The sequence below is a fragment of the Gambusia affinis genome, linkage group LG12, assembly GCF_019740435.1.
Source record: "Gambusia affinis linkage group LG12, SWU_Gaff_1.0, whole genome shotgun sequence".
Classification (NCBI taxonomy): Eukaryota; Metazoa; Chordata; class Actinopteri; order Cyprinodontiformes; family Poeciliidae; genus Gambusia; species Gambusia affinis.
Genome location: NC_057879.1, coordinates 4,809,925 through 4,825,330, shown reverse-complemented (window position 1 = coordinate 4,825,330; position 15,406 = coordinate 4,809,925). Strand labels below are relative to the sequence as shown.

Below are 15,406 nucleotides of genomic sequence, written 5' to 3'. Positions count from 1 at the left end.
GTTTTTTGTTTTTCTTTTTTTAAGCTGCTGCAGGCGGTGACCCGCACATCCTACGAATCTCTTTTCAGGTAAACAGATTCATTAGATATTTTTGATTTATTTATTTTTTGCGGCCAGAAGAAAGTCTCAGAACAGGAGCGACTCGGCTCATCCAGGTTAAAATGGATGAAACCCAAACCGGTTCTTGTTCTTTTGCCATAATTTGGTCTGAAATAAACAAGAAAGCAAAGAAAGTCTTCAATTCAGGGAACTTCACAAAGGACAACAAGGTCCACCTGTTTACTGCAGTTGCTCCACTGTTTGCTTCTTTCCTGTAATCGATTCTCAAGCAGTAAAACTGCAGCAGAGTCACAAACGGTCAGGAACAATTTGTTCCTTTCCTTTAAATGATTTTGTGTTTTATTATGTTCAGTTGTTTTTTTCCTCAGCCACAATGGAGCAGATACTAAAGTGAGAAAGAAAAATGTTTACCTTTGATGTTTCAACAGACCACATCTGGCTCTTTTTTTTTCTTTTTTTTTTCACTTTATGTAATACATATTTATATATAAACCTCTGTTGATGCAAGTTCCACAAAATTTCAGCAGGTTGCATATTTTAAATATTTATTTTAAAATGTTGATAAGTTTATCCTCTTTGGAAGTGAGACAAGTGAGACAAAGACTTTCTGTTCGCCGTCAACTCCAGTTCAAAATGCCTTTCTCTGAACCCGCCGCTATTTAAATGTCTTTTTTTCATTATTATTTTCTATTTACCGATTTTTAAATTCCTTCAGATGTTACCGTTCATGTTTTTCACTGTTTTCTTTTTCTTTTATTTTTTTATTTTGCATTGGACAGCAAAGAGTTTGTTTCATGCATTTAAATTAAAAAAAAAACAAAACAAAAAATAAACAACTAACCTTTGTGGAGGTCAAAACTGCAGGAAGAGACTTTCTGCATCAATAATGTCATGTCGGTGTTGCAACATAATATTTCTATGGCAACCTCATTCTGAGTTATATTTGATATTTTCAGCACTTTTATAGCAACTATAGGTGAGAGTTATTTGATTGTAGCATAAAATGAGAAACGCACAGTACTGCTCCTTTAAAATGCTTGGATACGAACAACCAGCTTCTTTAGCAGTGACCTTCAGCCTCTTCCCCTCCTTGTGCGGGACGTCCGGGACCATCTTCTGGACATCTGTCCGCTCAGCAGATTGTGCCGCCGACTGACCCAGATTGAGCGTTTAAAGGCTCAGGAAACATTTGCAGGTGTTTTGAGTTAATTATCTGATTAGAGTGCGACACTTGGTTTCCAATAATTACCGGTTTCATGGCGTTCTAATTTTCTGCGACTTTGGAATTTTGCGTTTTCGTCATCCATAAACCATAATCAACAAAATTACCAAAATAATAATAATAATAATAATAATAGTAAACAAAAGGTTGGAGTACATGAGTGAGTGTGATCCCACACAATATTTGGTTTCACTTTCTGAAATAACTGATAAGAAATATTGCACTTTTACACAACACTCACATTTTTGGAGACATACCTGATATTGGATATTTTTTAAAAACTCAGCAAGCTGGTATTTAATGTAGGAAAATAGAATATTCTCTTTTGATGAGAAAAAAAAACGATTATACGCTTTTAGAAAGCTCACTTCCATCACATTTACACTCACAGTGATGAATGCATCAATTTAACACGGTTTGCTTCCAAAGGTGTCCGACTGATTGACTCTTTGTGAACCAAGCAACAGAGCTGGGATCGTTTTGTCCGAGTTCTTCTAATGAGGGGTTTGTAGCTGCACAGTTTTCCTGGAAACAGATTGCAGGAAGACGTTTAGTGACCCTTTCTTTCAGTTTTTGTTGGGTTAAAAAAAAAAAAAAAGTCCAATATGGCTCAGAGGACCCGTGTGACAGGAGGTAATAATTATATAACAGCTCAGAAGGAAATCAGAACACAGCATGTGAAGTTTTTTTTTTGTTTTTTTTTTCTGGTTTCTAACCACATGTTGCTGCAAATCTTGAGTATTGCATCTCCCACCTTACACTGGAACGACACACGAGTCCTTCTGAGAAAACCTCCAGTAGACATCTGTGAAAACGTCACTCCGTCATTACACACTACTTCGCTTACTTCTAAAGTGCCAGGCTTTCTTGAAATCTTTCAAAATGGTCTGGGTTTGTTAAGCCACACCATCTACAAATCATTCTGGTTTAAAAATGTATCCGAAATTCAAGCAGGGAACCTGATTTCTGTCAAAGCAGAACATGCAACCCAGCAAGAAACTAAGTTGTTGTTTTTTTTCTTCAATTTGCTGAGCTGTAAAAAAACAAACCAAAAAAAAAAAACAACAAAGCAGCAAATTGTGGTTTGTTGCGAGTCCAACAAACCACAGGAAGCACAAATTGGAAAAAATATAAATATATACGCTTATAAAACGTCCCAGAAGTGGACGATCATCCAAACTTACTTCATAAATTCCTCCAGGAAGTCAAAAAAATGACCCAGGACAAAAACGAAAGCACTGCAGGTGCTTCAGTTAAAGCCAGAGTTCAGAAATGGCATCCATGAGAGAGTTCAAAGGTCAAAACCCCTGCTGACCTACAAGAACACAAATGTCTTGAGACTCGTCAGGTAATATTCTGTGGACCTGACAAAATGAACACTAGTTCACATCCGCCATTCAACTCCCATGTTTCAGAAACGGAACGTCAACAAACATCAGGGAAGAAAACTTAAAGTGGTTTTGTCTTAAAAACCTTGCCTTACCTTAAAAGTATTATCTTCACATTTCACAAAAAATGTGAAGATAATGCTCCCAAACATTTAACCCGTCTTTGTAAAAGCTTGTAACACACTGAGGGAAACTGTGAACACGGTGGCGGCAGTGTGATGGTCTGGGGCCACTTTGCTGTCCTTCCTCCATTCTGTACAACTTAAGTCCTTCATATTTGCATCTCCCAGACTCATTTGCTGTTTTTTATTATTATTATTATTATTATTATTATTATTATTATTATTATTATTATTATTATTATTATTACTATTATTTGGAGGATACAACACAGCCACTGCCACATGTCAGAAAATATCCTGGTGAAATAAAACCCAGGGGGCAGCTGTCAACCTTACTAGATGCCTTACTAAAACCAAAGGCATGAACTAATTTTTCAGAATGTTGTGGGGACAAGAGTCGTCTAATTTTAGCAATATTTTTTAGATGGTAGTATGATGTTTTTGTGATAAATTTGATGTGGTTATTAAAGTTCAGATCAGGATCCATGATCACTCCCAGATTCTTGGCTTTGTCATTTTAATCCAACGGACTGAAGGTGGGTGATTATTTTTAATCCAATGAAGGTGCAAAGAAAATCAACTTTCACGCTCAAAACGGTCTTGACTTTTACAAAAGATCTCATTTGTACCAGGGTCAGTCCTCAACATCAAGCAGTCAAAATAAAAAATAATTGCAGCTTATTTTGGTTTTTCCTTCTATCAATATGTCTGAAGGAAAAGTTGCCTTGTCTGGGTGTTTGTTTGGTTTTTATTGCCTTTAATTGGCTTTGACATTTCTTAGCCTTTCAGGTCCTCCCAGTGAAATCAATTAATTTTTGCTCTGGAGGCTCCGTTACGAATCCTCCAACAGCCAGTTGCTTTTTGTTTTTCTTTTTGGAAGAATGAAAACTTATTTCAGACGCAGAGCTGGGGAGCAGATTAGAGGATCGGGTCGCATTTTCACCGGACAGATACTTAGGATTCCGTTTGTGTTTCAGACGGTTTTATGTATGCCATCTTTTCATTTATGATATTTCCTCTATATTATTGTAAAATATAAGTAAAATAATGAAAGTAGCAAACAAACAAAAAAATGAAAATATAAAAATCCAGTGGTTGAAAAAAAAAAATCAAAATAAACAAACGCTCCACCCTGGAACATTTTTGTTTTTGTCTGCTGGTTGACTTTACAGATGAATTAATGAAAAGTGACCAAGATAAGGATGTTAATACCTTAGAATTACAATATGTTACTTTTATAAATATGTTGTTTTTTTTTTACATATTTGTTAAAACTGTCACCATATCATGACAACATATTATGATATTGTCATAAGATGTAAAACAAATCAAGCTCTTCTGCCTCCCCCCTGAGCTACTGTAGCCATCAGAAACAACCAGTCAGACAGGAGGAGGGTCTCAGCGCTGTCAATCACACTCAAATATGCACTGCTCAATGAGGTAATAGTGGAGAAACAACTAGTTGTTCTAGAAAAACTTTTTATCTCCAGTCATTGGGGGCTATGCTAACTAGCCTTAGCATTCCCGTCACACTCTGACGCTGCTATTGGGTAGACGCTGTAGCGTAGCAGAGCGATGGGGATGGAGTGAGCCGTGCATACACAAGCATGACTGACAGCTGTAAGGCCCTCCCCCTGGCTGTGATTGGATGTTTCTGACTGAGTTAGTGTCCTTCAGCAGAAGGCAGAGGAGCTGCATTTTCTTCACAGATGATCTCCCTAAAGTCGCAGCATGATGACAGCTTTAATAAAAAGTTACATACTGTAGATTTAAGGTCCGGTTTATAATTGAATCTTTCTTTTTATTAGAACCAGAGGGAACTGTCTCGGTTTTCGTTTTGTTTTGTTTTTTCCCTTTCTGATCTATAATCTGTAGAGGAAACTGAACCGATCGTCAAAGAACAAATACTCAACCAACCACTCCAAACCTGTACACTGATTTCAGGCCCATCTCAACAATGTTGGCAGGGATGAAATGCGCTTCAATAAAGCAGAAACTCTTAAAGCGATCTCAAACTGTTGCTCTGAGCTGAGCTGCTTGGAAGCAAAATGGAGAGCAAAGGCTCAATTCAAAAGTTTATTGAGAAGAGTTAAGAAATTTTAGAAAGGAAAGTCACCGATTATTTTTATGAAATGTTTGGCTGGTTTTAAGGTCATCATCACTTTTTAGTTGTGAAGAAAAAAAAAAAAAAGTAAAATTAAGAAATACCACGGAGAGTCAATCAAGTAGCGTGTAGAACAAAGAGTGGAAACAGGCAGCAAGGCCTTTCAGAACATCTTTCTCTCTCTCTCTCTCTCTCTCAAACATACATACAAGTCACATCAAGGTCCGGGGCTGTTATTGAAAAGTAAATGAAAAATAACTTTTCGCTGAAAAACCTTTGTGGAAGAAGAAACTTCTGATCACCTGAAATCCGGAGTTTCAACTGAACAATGTGCTCCGAGGGAAGAATTTAATCTATTCAGCGAGAAAAACACGCCGACCGGCGCCGCTCAGGCTCCGATCTACTGAGGAGCCTGACATCGGCACTGTGATTGGCTGTCGCCGACTGCATCCATTAAAAAAAACATCTCTGTTGCTTTCAGGAGGTGAAGTACTTCCAGTTTCCCGGTGAGCTGCTCATGAGGATGCTGAAAATGCTAATCTTGCCTCTTGTCGTTTCAAGGTAAGAGACCCAGCTCTGTTAGACAAAAACACACACCCACACACACCCACACGCACGCTGTGTGCTACTGTCTGACACACACACTTTTTGTAGTCATTAACAGCATCTGCTACAGTTCTGGCTGGATATTTGACCGCTCTGCTTGGCAGAAATGTCAAGAATAAATTTCCCCCAGGAGTGAGCTCTGAGGCATCCGGAGTTTTCCCACTGGACACAAGTTCTGATCATTATCCTCAACTGTCCAGCTGTGTTCACATGACAGGAAAGTGGCTTTTCAACACAAGGATCAGGCGCAGTGATGACAGCATCGCTCAACAAAGTGGTTGGAAAAATCTATAGCATCCAGGTTTTCAGTTTTACCTCAAACCGGCTGGTAAAGGGTTGAGACAGTTTGTTGTTCGAACTGAGCAATAAACCTGCACAGCCGAGTGAATTTCTGACGCAGCTTCTCAGAAATTTCCTAGAAAAAAACTTGGAAATTCGAGGGTATTCTGAGGTTTTTCAGAAAACGCAACCTGGAAATTTTTGAGCCTGGGAAGTTGAACATTTGTTAGGAAAAAAAAAAAATAAACTTCTGAGATTAATCTCAGAAATTTTTGAGAGAAAAAAAAAAATATGTGGAAATTTCTGAGTTTGGAGAGTCAAAAATACGATGGAAAAAAAAAAGAGGGATTTTGAGATTAACCTCTGAGATTTCTGAGGAAGGAACGTGGACATTTTTGGAAAGTCGAAACTTTGCTAAAAAAAAAAAAAAAAAAAAAAAAAGTTTTGTAAACTCAAAAAAATCAACTTTACAAATTTTCAAGTTTTTTTTCTAAAAATTTCTGAGTTCAATCTCAAAATTTCAGAGTATTTTAGTGGAAATTTACTCCTCTTTTTTCAATAGCACATCAGCGTCTCACTGCTCCGCTCACCCTGAGCTCCACTTAATCAAGTCAGCTTGTGAGATTCAAACCAAAGTTGAGTCAGGGCCAGAAAACCAACCAATTAAAATGAAGCTCATCATTTTCACATGCATTAAAGGCTGCGTATTCACCCAGACGCATGCAAGAACTACCGACGGTGGCTACAAAAAGAGTGTGGTTTCCTTGAGCCTTGTTACACAACATTTAGCCATGTATTATTGGTGTATTTCCATGGAAACCTAATGGTGTTACAAAATAAATGAGCAAATGTGTGGGTAAAAAACACCTTCTGTTTGTCTTGTTGCAGCCATTTGCTGGTTTTGCAAGCATGAAAATTTTTAATGAAGCCCTGTTATAGGAATGGTTACCAGGATACCGATTGTATGACTGGCAGGGACTGTATGATAACTATGGCACCGTTCTATGGCAACGTTGGACTCCAACTGAATAGTTCAATACAACACAGAGTTGTACCGAGTCTCACTTACATTTATGGTTAGTGACTTTTCTGAGCTGTACATCGTGTTATAACATTGTTCCCTGATCAAAAACACACCTGGAGTGTTGCTTTGATTCTTTCGTGAACGTTTGAGAAATCCTTTTATCTCCCGTGGCAACCTGTGGGAAACGCCTGGTTGGACCGAGCATCCCCTTGGAGCTTCAGAGTTTCCGCCTCACAGAGCAGCCCTCACCTGCAGCTCCCCTACTCGGCTCCTTCAGACTAGCCAGCAGCGACTGCTCAGTCTGAACATCTGCTGAGCTCATTATACGAGCTATCTCTCATGGAAACGCTGGTAAAAACGCTGTTAAAGGGTTAATAGAGGAGCCATGTTGTTATGACTTCTTGAAGGCGGAGTTTCAGAAAGAGCAGGAGCTTCTTAAAGCGACAGAGGCCCAATTTCAAGGCGTTAAATTATAATGTTAAAGTCATCTTTTATATAGACAGCCTTTTTAACAACTTCACATAATATCTTAACTATGCTACACAATGGCATTGTGTGCCTGAAAAATACACAACACTGCCTAAGCAACTGTAGATCCATTATGTTTGCAACGACTGGACAGATGAAGTTGAGATGAATCAACTCTAAGGAGGACAGGAGTCCTTAAAGTCGAAAAATCAATTCAGTCTCATTAGATTTCATCGTTTCCTGCATGTGTTTTCAATTTGTTAGTTTGGGGGGAAAAAAGCACAATATTTATTAAGCCAGATTCCATGAATTAGATTGCAGGGAATGAGGCAATTTTTTAATTTGTAAAGTCAGGGAAGAAATCAAGACCTGTAAAAATTGGACATTGGCAGCTCAGCCACGTTTGTGGATATATTTGAGTCTAATATAATTTTGACTCTGTGCAGATTGGAGAAAAACACACATTAAACTCAGACGTGTGTCCCCAAACCAGACTTAAAAACAACTCCTTGATGTAGAGTTCCCTAATCAGTCCACACCTCTAAAAGAACAGTTCAAATGTCTCATTAAAAATCCAACTTTAACATGATTTTAACCCCAGTGGTGACAGGACACTTAATGTGTGTGTAACTTGTTGAATCTGTCTAAATGAACAAGACTAAACATATCTCTAATGTATCCGGGTTTTCGGAGAAGAATCATTGTTGCAGCGTTTAATCCCATGTATGCTCATACATATAAAGAGAGCGTTTGAGTTATTTATCACACTGGTTTTGCGTCGTTGCCTCTGGGAGCAATTATTGCTGCTTCCAATATGTTCCAACTGAGAACTCAGCCTAGCAGGCCTTTCTTCCTCCGACTCCATGAAATATATATGGAAAAAAATAATAAAAGTTGCATATTCTGGGGTAAAAATATGGCCACGTTGTTGCGAGCGCATGTGTTGCATCAGGATAAGGTGTTTAACTTTCAATTTGAGGTGGCTTCTCAGTGTTATGAATTATGATCCAATGACAACAGCTACTTAGGAAAGCCTGGCATGTCTTCATGTCCTCTGTCAGACTCATCTCTATTTTTGTTTCCCTCTACAAAACAGAAAAACAGGTTTTACCATGCAGCCATGATGCAACGCCTTCTGAACCTTTTCACTTTTTTTTGACATTAACGCCACTAATTTTAATGCATTTTATCAGAATTTGTTTTGGTCAGACACAAGCACCAAACACAACTCTGTCACAGTGTTTTTTTAGACCCGATATTTAATAAGTGATCGCTGTGGTAGATAAGCTACCGCTGCTGTTAGCTAATCTAACACAGCTGTGGTTGATTGGCTGATTTAAACACCTGTCGCCTTTTTATTATGTTGTAACTGAACTGAAACACGCTGAATTCCACAGCACATCTACGTGTTACGGTTATCAAAGTCAAGCTAGCATAGGTGAACTACTTCTCTCTCCATCTCCATTTATTTATTAAACTTTTTTTTCTGACCTTGTTATCCAGTCGTTGTAGTGTTCACAATTAGAAGCAAAGCAGTGCGTCCCTTTGTCTTTCATACACCAAACATTTTACGTCATATTGACGGATATTTGATGCTAGCTGTTAAGCTAACACCAATTGTCGCTAAAATCTAGCTATAATTGGTGTGCTGGTTAAGCCCATAAAATCTCAGTAGACATACATTAAGGTTTATGCTTTTATCATGCCTTGCGTAACGTTAATTTTGCAAAGCACCCATAATGAGCGCTCTCGTTTTTTTAATCCTGAGGGGGGAAAAAAAGCCTGGTGATTTTTTTTTTTTTCCAGATTTCGATTCATTTATTTGCTTCCGCCGGACCTGCGGGGGTCGTCCTGCGTGCCTGAGCGATGATTAGGCTAGATGAGACGGACAACGTTGATGAGATTCCTCTGCCCAATTACTTTTTGAAGACTCCAGGATTAAAGAGTAATAGGTTTCTGGGAACGCGGGTCGCCGTGTGCCGGCTTCAGAGCATGTTTGGTCATTTGGGAGGGCCCCCCTTCAGAAGCTCTTGGTTTCCTGCATGAGATCAGCTGTGTGTATTGTACACACGCTCCAAACGAATCATGCAAACGCACGGGCAACATCCAGGCTGCTTTGTGCAATAAGCTACTTACAATCGATGCAACAGTAAAGACTGGATGAGAAGTTAATCCCCCCATCCTCTCTCTATCGCTCCATCTCTGCTGTCTGTTCTGCCGCTTTGTCTTCAACTCTGTCTGTTGATGTTTAGCCACATTTTCTTTGAATATTTTCAGTTTTTATCCTGGAACATGTATGGACAAAGGTTTATCAATTCCTCCCAGCGTCCTTTTCCTTTCTTCTGTTTCGCATTTGGGTTCCACTTCAGTGCCAAGCATGGATCAGGAAAGAACATGAACTAATCTTAAGTCATCTCCGCAGATCAATCCAGCACATGGGAGTATATAAGCAAGCAGAGTGATTATCTAACTGATGCTGTAATTCTGCGGCCCTCCTGTTGGCGCCCACCTGCGTCTCGACCGCAGCAATGACTCGCATTGAGCCTGGAAGGCGTTTCCGTTTCCTGATCACCATCGGCCCGCTACGCCGCCCACTTTCAGGATGATTTATAGACCATGTGTGTTCACATCACACTCCGTCTGATGCCGAGCCAGCTGCGGTCTCGGAGATTTTCACCCGCTTTTTCCCGATCCTGTCTTCTGCTGGAGGGTCTTGCCGGGGCCCAGGGGAAGGCCCGGTGCGCGGTACAGTAGGGCTTATCTAGGGGTGAATGTCCTCTCTGGCCCCACAGCTTGTCTGTCCCCGTTTCTCCCCTCCCAGTGCCATCTGTGCACCAACCAAAGCGGAAACCAGATTATCCCATGAATGCGTCAGGCTAAAAAACAAACAATGGCCACCACTCTGGGGGCCTCCTTATGCTTTCATTTTGTGTATAAAAAGTCTTGTTTTGTCACTATTTGTCTCTGCCAAAACAACATTTTGCAGAGAAAAATTTGCAAATATATGAGAAAAAAAGCGGTGAGCCTCAGTATAGAGGAAGTTGGTCCTTCATAGTTATGGAATATTGAAAAGAAGCAATTTCGGCTTTGAACGTAGCAAAATACAGCAATTTAGATCATTTGTGATCTAAAACCATTTCTCTAATTTGCATTTGTGCATGATTTTCTGCAATGTTGTGATACTGTATACTACGGCGTGTCAGGTTCATGAGGGCGAGAAAAAGATATGCTTCACAAATTACAAACTTAGTCTTAAAAAATCTCTAATAGGAAAAAGAGCATTTTGGTCTCGGTTTAAATTGTCCAGATGTTGAAGGTTTTTTTTGCTACTATTGATTTTAACATAAACTTAAAGAAACAAACACTTTGAAAGCTACACCTTCTCAGCTTTCATGAACAGAATAAAGGGGTCACAAATCTAAAGGTTTTCTTTTTGGTGTGGAATTATTCAGTGGTACATTGATTTCTCAATATTTCTGCTCCAAAATCAACACTTTTCCCACATATTGCAACTAAAAAAAAAGGATTATATTAATTAATGTTGAATAAAATGAATCTTTCTTTAAGCTTTTAATTTAGGCTTTCTGGAACGTTTCCATTAACTTCTTTGTGTATCCTGGAAATGTTGGAGTCTAAGTTTAAGCCTTGGCCGCTTCAGACCTGACAGTTTTGTTTGGTCAAAGTCTAGATGATGATGTGGGCTAACACATCATCTGTCATTAAATTGGGTCTTTGTGTGACTTCACAGTTGAAATCCTTTGCATTACTCAGTGTTGACTCTAATTGACATTTATTTGATATGAACGATTGTTTTGTCTTAATTAAAATATGTAAGCCAGGATTTTGGGAACCAAATTCCCCTATCTATATTCAACGATTTGCAAGTAATGATTAAAAAAAAAAATTACGTTTTACTATGTGTGTATATATCAAAGACTATACTTCTCGATAAACTACATAAACTAACTTTCTAGTGAAGAGAAAGTGTGAGAAGCTAAAGACAACAAGTGTCCTTAAAAACCTTTAAGCATGTTTAAGAAAAAAAAAAAACAACATAGTTAAGCAACTAGTTACCAAAGATGAACTGTGGAGGCCAAATGTCTGGACCTGGTTATTGACTGAAATCGGTTTCCCTCCCTAATTACTGGCTCTTAAAACGACCCTTCACCCCCGGCGTCCCTCTCCAGCTCACTCTACGATTTGAAGGAGCCTCGCCGCTCTGCAGAGGAAACTCATTTCAGGCTGACCTGATAACAAGCACTGGAGTTTGTCTCCTGTGTTGCCGTGCTGGCCCTGTTGCCGGGCAACTATTCAAAGAGTCATATATAGTGACAGGTGAGACAGACTCTAAATCCTGGATGCAAACCTAGAACATCATGGAGAAAAAAAGGAAAAAAAAAAAAAAGACCAAAAATGCTAGAGTACGATGTGATTGATTTGTCCGAGGTCTCGCCCGAGGATTAAAGAGGTGTAATACGTACAGCTGAAACCAGACATTTACACACACCAAATAAAAAGACAACTTTGTTTCTTACTGTCTGAAGTTAAATCACAGAAAACGTCTCATCTTTAGACAGAGAAAACTAAATTATCTCTATTTTCTGAATGCTGCAATATTGAGAGAATGAATATGTCAGAAAGCAAGAAAGTCACTGAGTTGACAAGAGTGGGGTGACTATCAACTACAAACATGCAGACATGACTTGGTGGGCCGGTCTATCGGTCAAACCTCTCTCTGCAGAGAAGAAGAGGACAGTGGTTGAGGTTTAGACCTTTGCTGATGGGGATCATATCAGCTTCATATGTATCGGTCGATCACCGATCTTTAAGAAATTAAGGAAATCTGTCCTGATAAATAAGCGCACACTTACTTTCTTGCAGAAGTTTGACGTTGCCTCAATATTTCCACATAATGTTTTTTTTCCTCATGATGTCATCAATTTTATGATGACCCCATAATCTACTGGATTTGCTCTTTTTTTTAAGCTTCTCCTCTCCTTTCTGGTGGGTTGTGGCTAATACCATCTTAAAATGTAAAAGATAACATCATCTTCTGTCCTGCAAGAGACTGCATATGGCTTTTTTTATTTCATCTTTCGGTTGGCTACTTGATTACTCCAGCAGTTTGTTAAAGAATACATATTTTATTTTGTAGGAACTAGAGCAAGGTATGTTTTATTTTCCAGTCACGGTCTGATCCTTGGTTCTGATCAGCAGAGAAAATGTAAATCTACAGCCAAGACTTCAGCTGCATGCTTCATGCCGCAATTGGTTTGCTTGGTAGGTCAGGAAGCGGAGCTGGATGAACGAGAGGTTTATGGAAAATTAGTTTTCTTAATCTCGGCGTACAGAGGGCCAGATAAACACGGCAGAGTTGAGCAAAGCCAGGAGAATTCCTCTTCCAGACTCAGTCTGCTGTCCATGAACCTCCTGTTGCTCCAAATAAGGCAGAAGAAGAATGTCGGACCATTGAGGAAAAACCGTCCTTCTGCAGCACCGGAAGGACGTTGTTTTTTTCCACTGATGGTCACGAAGCATTCAGCTTTACACCAACTAGCGAGTGTCATGTTTTTGTTTTTTGTTGTTGTTTTTTTTTGGAGCACCATCACAGCAGCTCACTGAAAGAGAACGGAACGCTGCCAAATAAAGGGGCAATTCTTCTTGATTTTAATTAATCCTGGCACAACCTGAAGCACGCCGCATTCAATAACCTTTTCCAGCTGGAGCTTCTTGTGCACAGTCACACTTCTTTGTACGGGATTTGTGATGACTCACGGTGTGGCACGGACCTGCTTGCAAAAGTCTTGCAACCAAGGCAACTGTGGCACCAAGTGCACCCCTTGTCGCATCTAGAAACCCAAAATAAAAACTGGGGAAATCAAATTTAGAAGCTACAACTTCTAAATTTGTAGCTGTAGCTTCTTCAAATTTAGAATAAGCAGAGTCAGAGGACTCGTGTGACCTATAATTATCCGAGCTGCCTGTTAGAGGCTGCAAAAGGCTTAAGAGGACCACAAGAGACGAAGAATATTCAGGTGTGATCTAGTCAAAGACCAAGGTGTCAGTCCTAGATGTCAAGGATAACCCTCTTCCAAGGAGCCGCTGCTGCCTCTCTTTCATCTGGATGTGGGATTACTCTAATGCTCTTGCAGAGCAAAGGTGGAGCAGGGAAGGCTCTAAGCTCCATATGGCCCTGAACTCTTGCGGCAGATCGGCCGTGCATGTGCCCCAACTTGCCACGGTCAAGGAGGCTGCACATGGCAGGTGCCCCGCTGTAATCTCACCCGGCCTCAAGAGCGCTCAGCTGCAAGTATTCTTGGTTACTGTGCCTTGTAAAGGTATTTATGGCCTTTGTAGTTGGCGAGATGACGAAAAAGCTCAAACTTTGAGACGGCGTCCGCTGCTATTGACGTGACTGAGCAACACAAGTTGATGTATCACAGTGAAATTTAAATTATGCTTGTTAATCTTGAGAGTTTTAAATAAAGGCAAGTGGACTTCTCAAGACGCGTCTCCTCTCGAAGAGGTTCTGAAACTTGGGTTGAAAATATCAGGGTTTTAACATTTAACCTGAAGCACTTACACTGATAGGGCACTGGGGATCTTTAACGAGGCCCTTGATATTACTAATGAAGGCCATCAGGGTCACACGAGCCTCTGAATTTAGACTCTCTCAGTTCCTTGTTGGAGTTGCTGACATTGATGACCTTAACAAGCCCCCAACAAAGCCAACATCTGCTCTGTTTTGGTCACATGTCCTAAGGTGTGAATGTCTGTGAATCTGTCTGGGAAGACGAGCCAACGCTGCAGTGGAGGTGTTAGAAAGACGAAATCTTGACAAATGAAACATGATGGCATTGTTGGGGACTTGTTAGAGTCATCGGTGACAATGACACCAATAGGAAATTGAATAGTCATGACAAGGACCTTGACAGTGACCTCTATTGCGTTATCGGTTTATGGTTTGCAACTTGTAAACCTGACACTTCCAACCCAAGATTCAGAACTTAAGAGGAGAGGAGAAGCGACTTCAAGATGTTTAGTTGCCTTTATTTAATCTCTTAACATTATCTTGTCATGGACTCCAGTCTCATCTGGAGAAGGGGACAAAGCAAACACGGAAGAAGGCACTCTGTTGATTGAGTCTAACATAACCTGAGCGCAACGCTGTGTGTGATAATATGTCACCCTGCACATATCATCATCACGCTGATCCATTGTGTTGAGTATTTTGCGCCGCGGATGCTTTTCATCAGCAGTTTGACAGAAAGATTGGATGGAGCTAAATGCAGGGTGAGCCTAAAATAAAGCCTGTTAGAGGCTGCAAAAGGCTTAAGAGGACCACAAGAGACGAAGAATATTCAGGTGTGATCTAGTCAAAGACCAGACCTAATCTAACAGAGAACCTGATGTTAACAAATTATGTCCATTCATTTTGAGACTGAGCTATTTTGTAAAGAAAATATGTAAATCTAGTAACAGCCCAAGACTGGAAATGCAGCAAATGCTGGTTCTGCAAACTCTTCATGCATACAAAAACACGACTTTTCAAGAAATTCAAGAACTCAGATGGATGGTAGCAAAGTCAGGCACTGTTGTCCTGCAACAACAAGATCCTGGGTAATGTGGTTTAAAATATACATGCTGGAAAAAATAAATAAAATGGATATAGTTCTTTTCCTGGTTTTCAAAATGTAAGAAAATCACAACACATCGTAAATTACATAAGCGTTAGAAAAGACAACCCAGACAACGGAAGCAGTGATGAAAATCATTAAACAGCCCAGAGACGCCTGTAGCTGGTTTAGTCAGAAATATGCATTTCCTCCACGACTCCCATTTTCAAACCCCTGGCTGCAGTTGAATGAGTTGCAGATATTTTTGTGAAGGTCCAGGTTCAGATTATTGTGACATTAAACATTATTTACTCATGTTTGAGAAGCGTTTCGAATACATCCTTTTCAGAAGTCTTTGACCTCTGAACCCTGTCCCCAGCTGAAGTCTGCTAATCTGTTCCAACCAGGAATCACTTCAACCTGATGAAACCAGTGAATGATAAAGTACAAAGTACATATTCATTCTGGTCTTTCCTCTCCTAACCTAAAACCTGTTGCCATGTGGTTTTACAAAGAA

The 15,406-nt window shown here is 39.8% G+C and overlaps 1 protein-coding gene across 1 annotated transcript in view; it reads right to left on the bottom strand.

Annotated features, from left to right (window-relative positions):
• The window catches only part of LOC122841593 (protein shisa-like-2A), a 69,220-nt gene that overhangs the window by 27,457 nt on the left and 26,357 nt on the right, over positions 1-15,406 (bottom strand). The gene's annotated exons all lie outside the window — the stretch shown is intronic.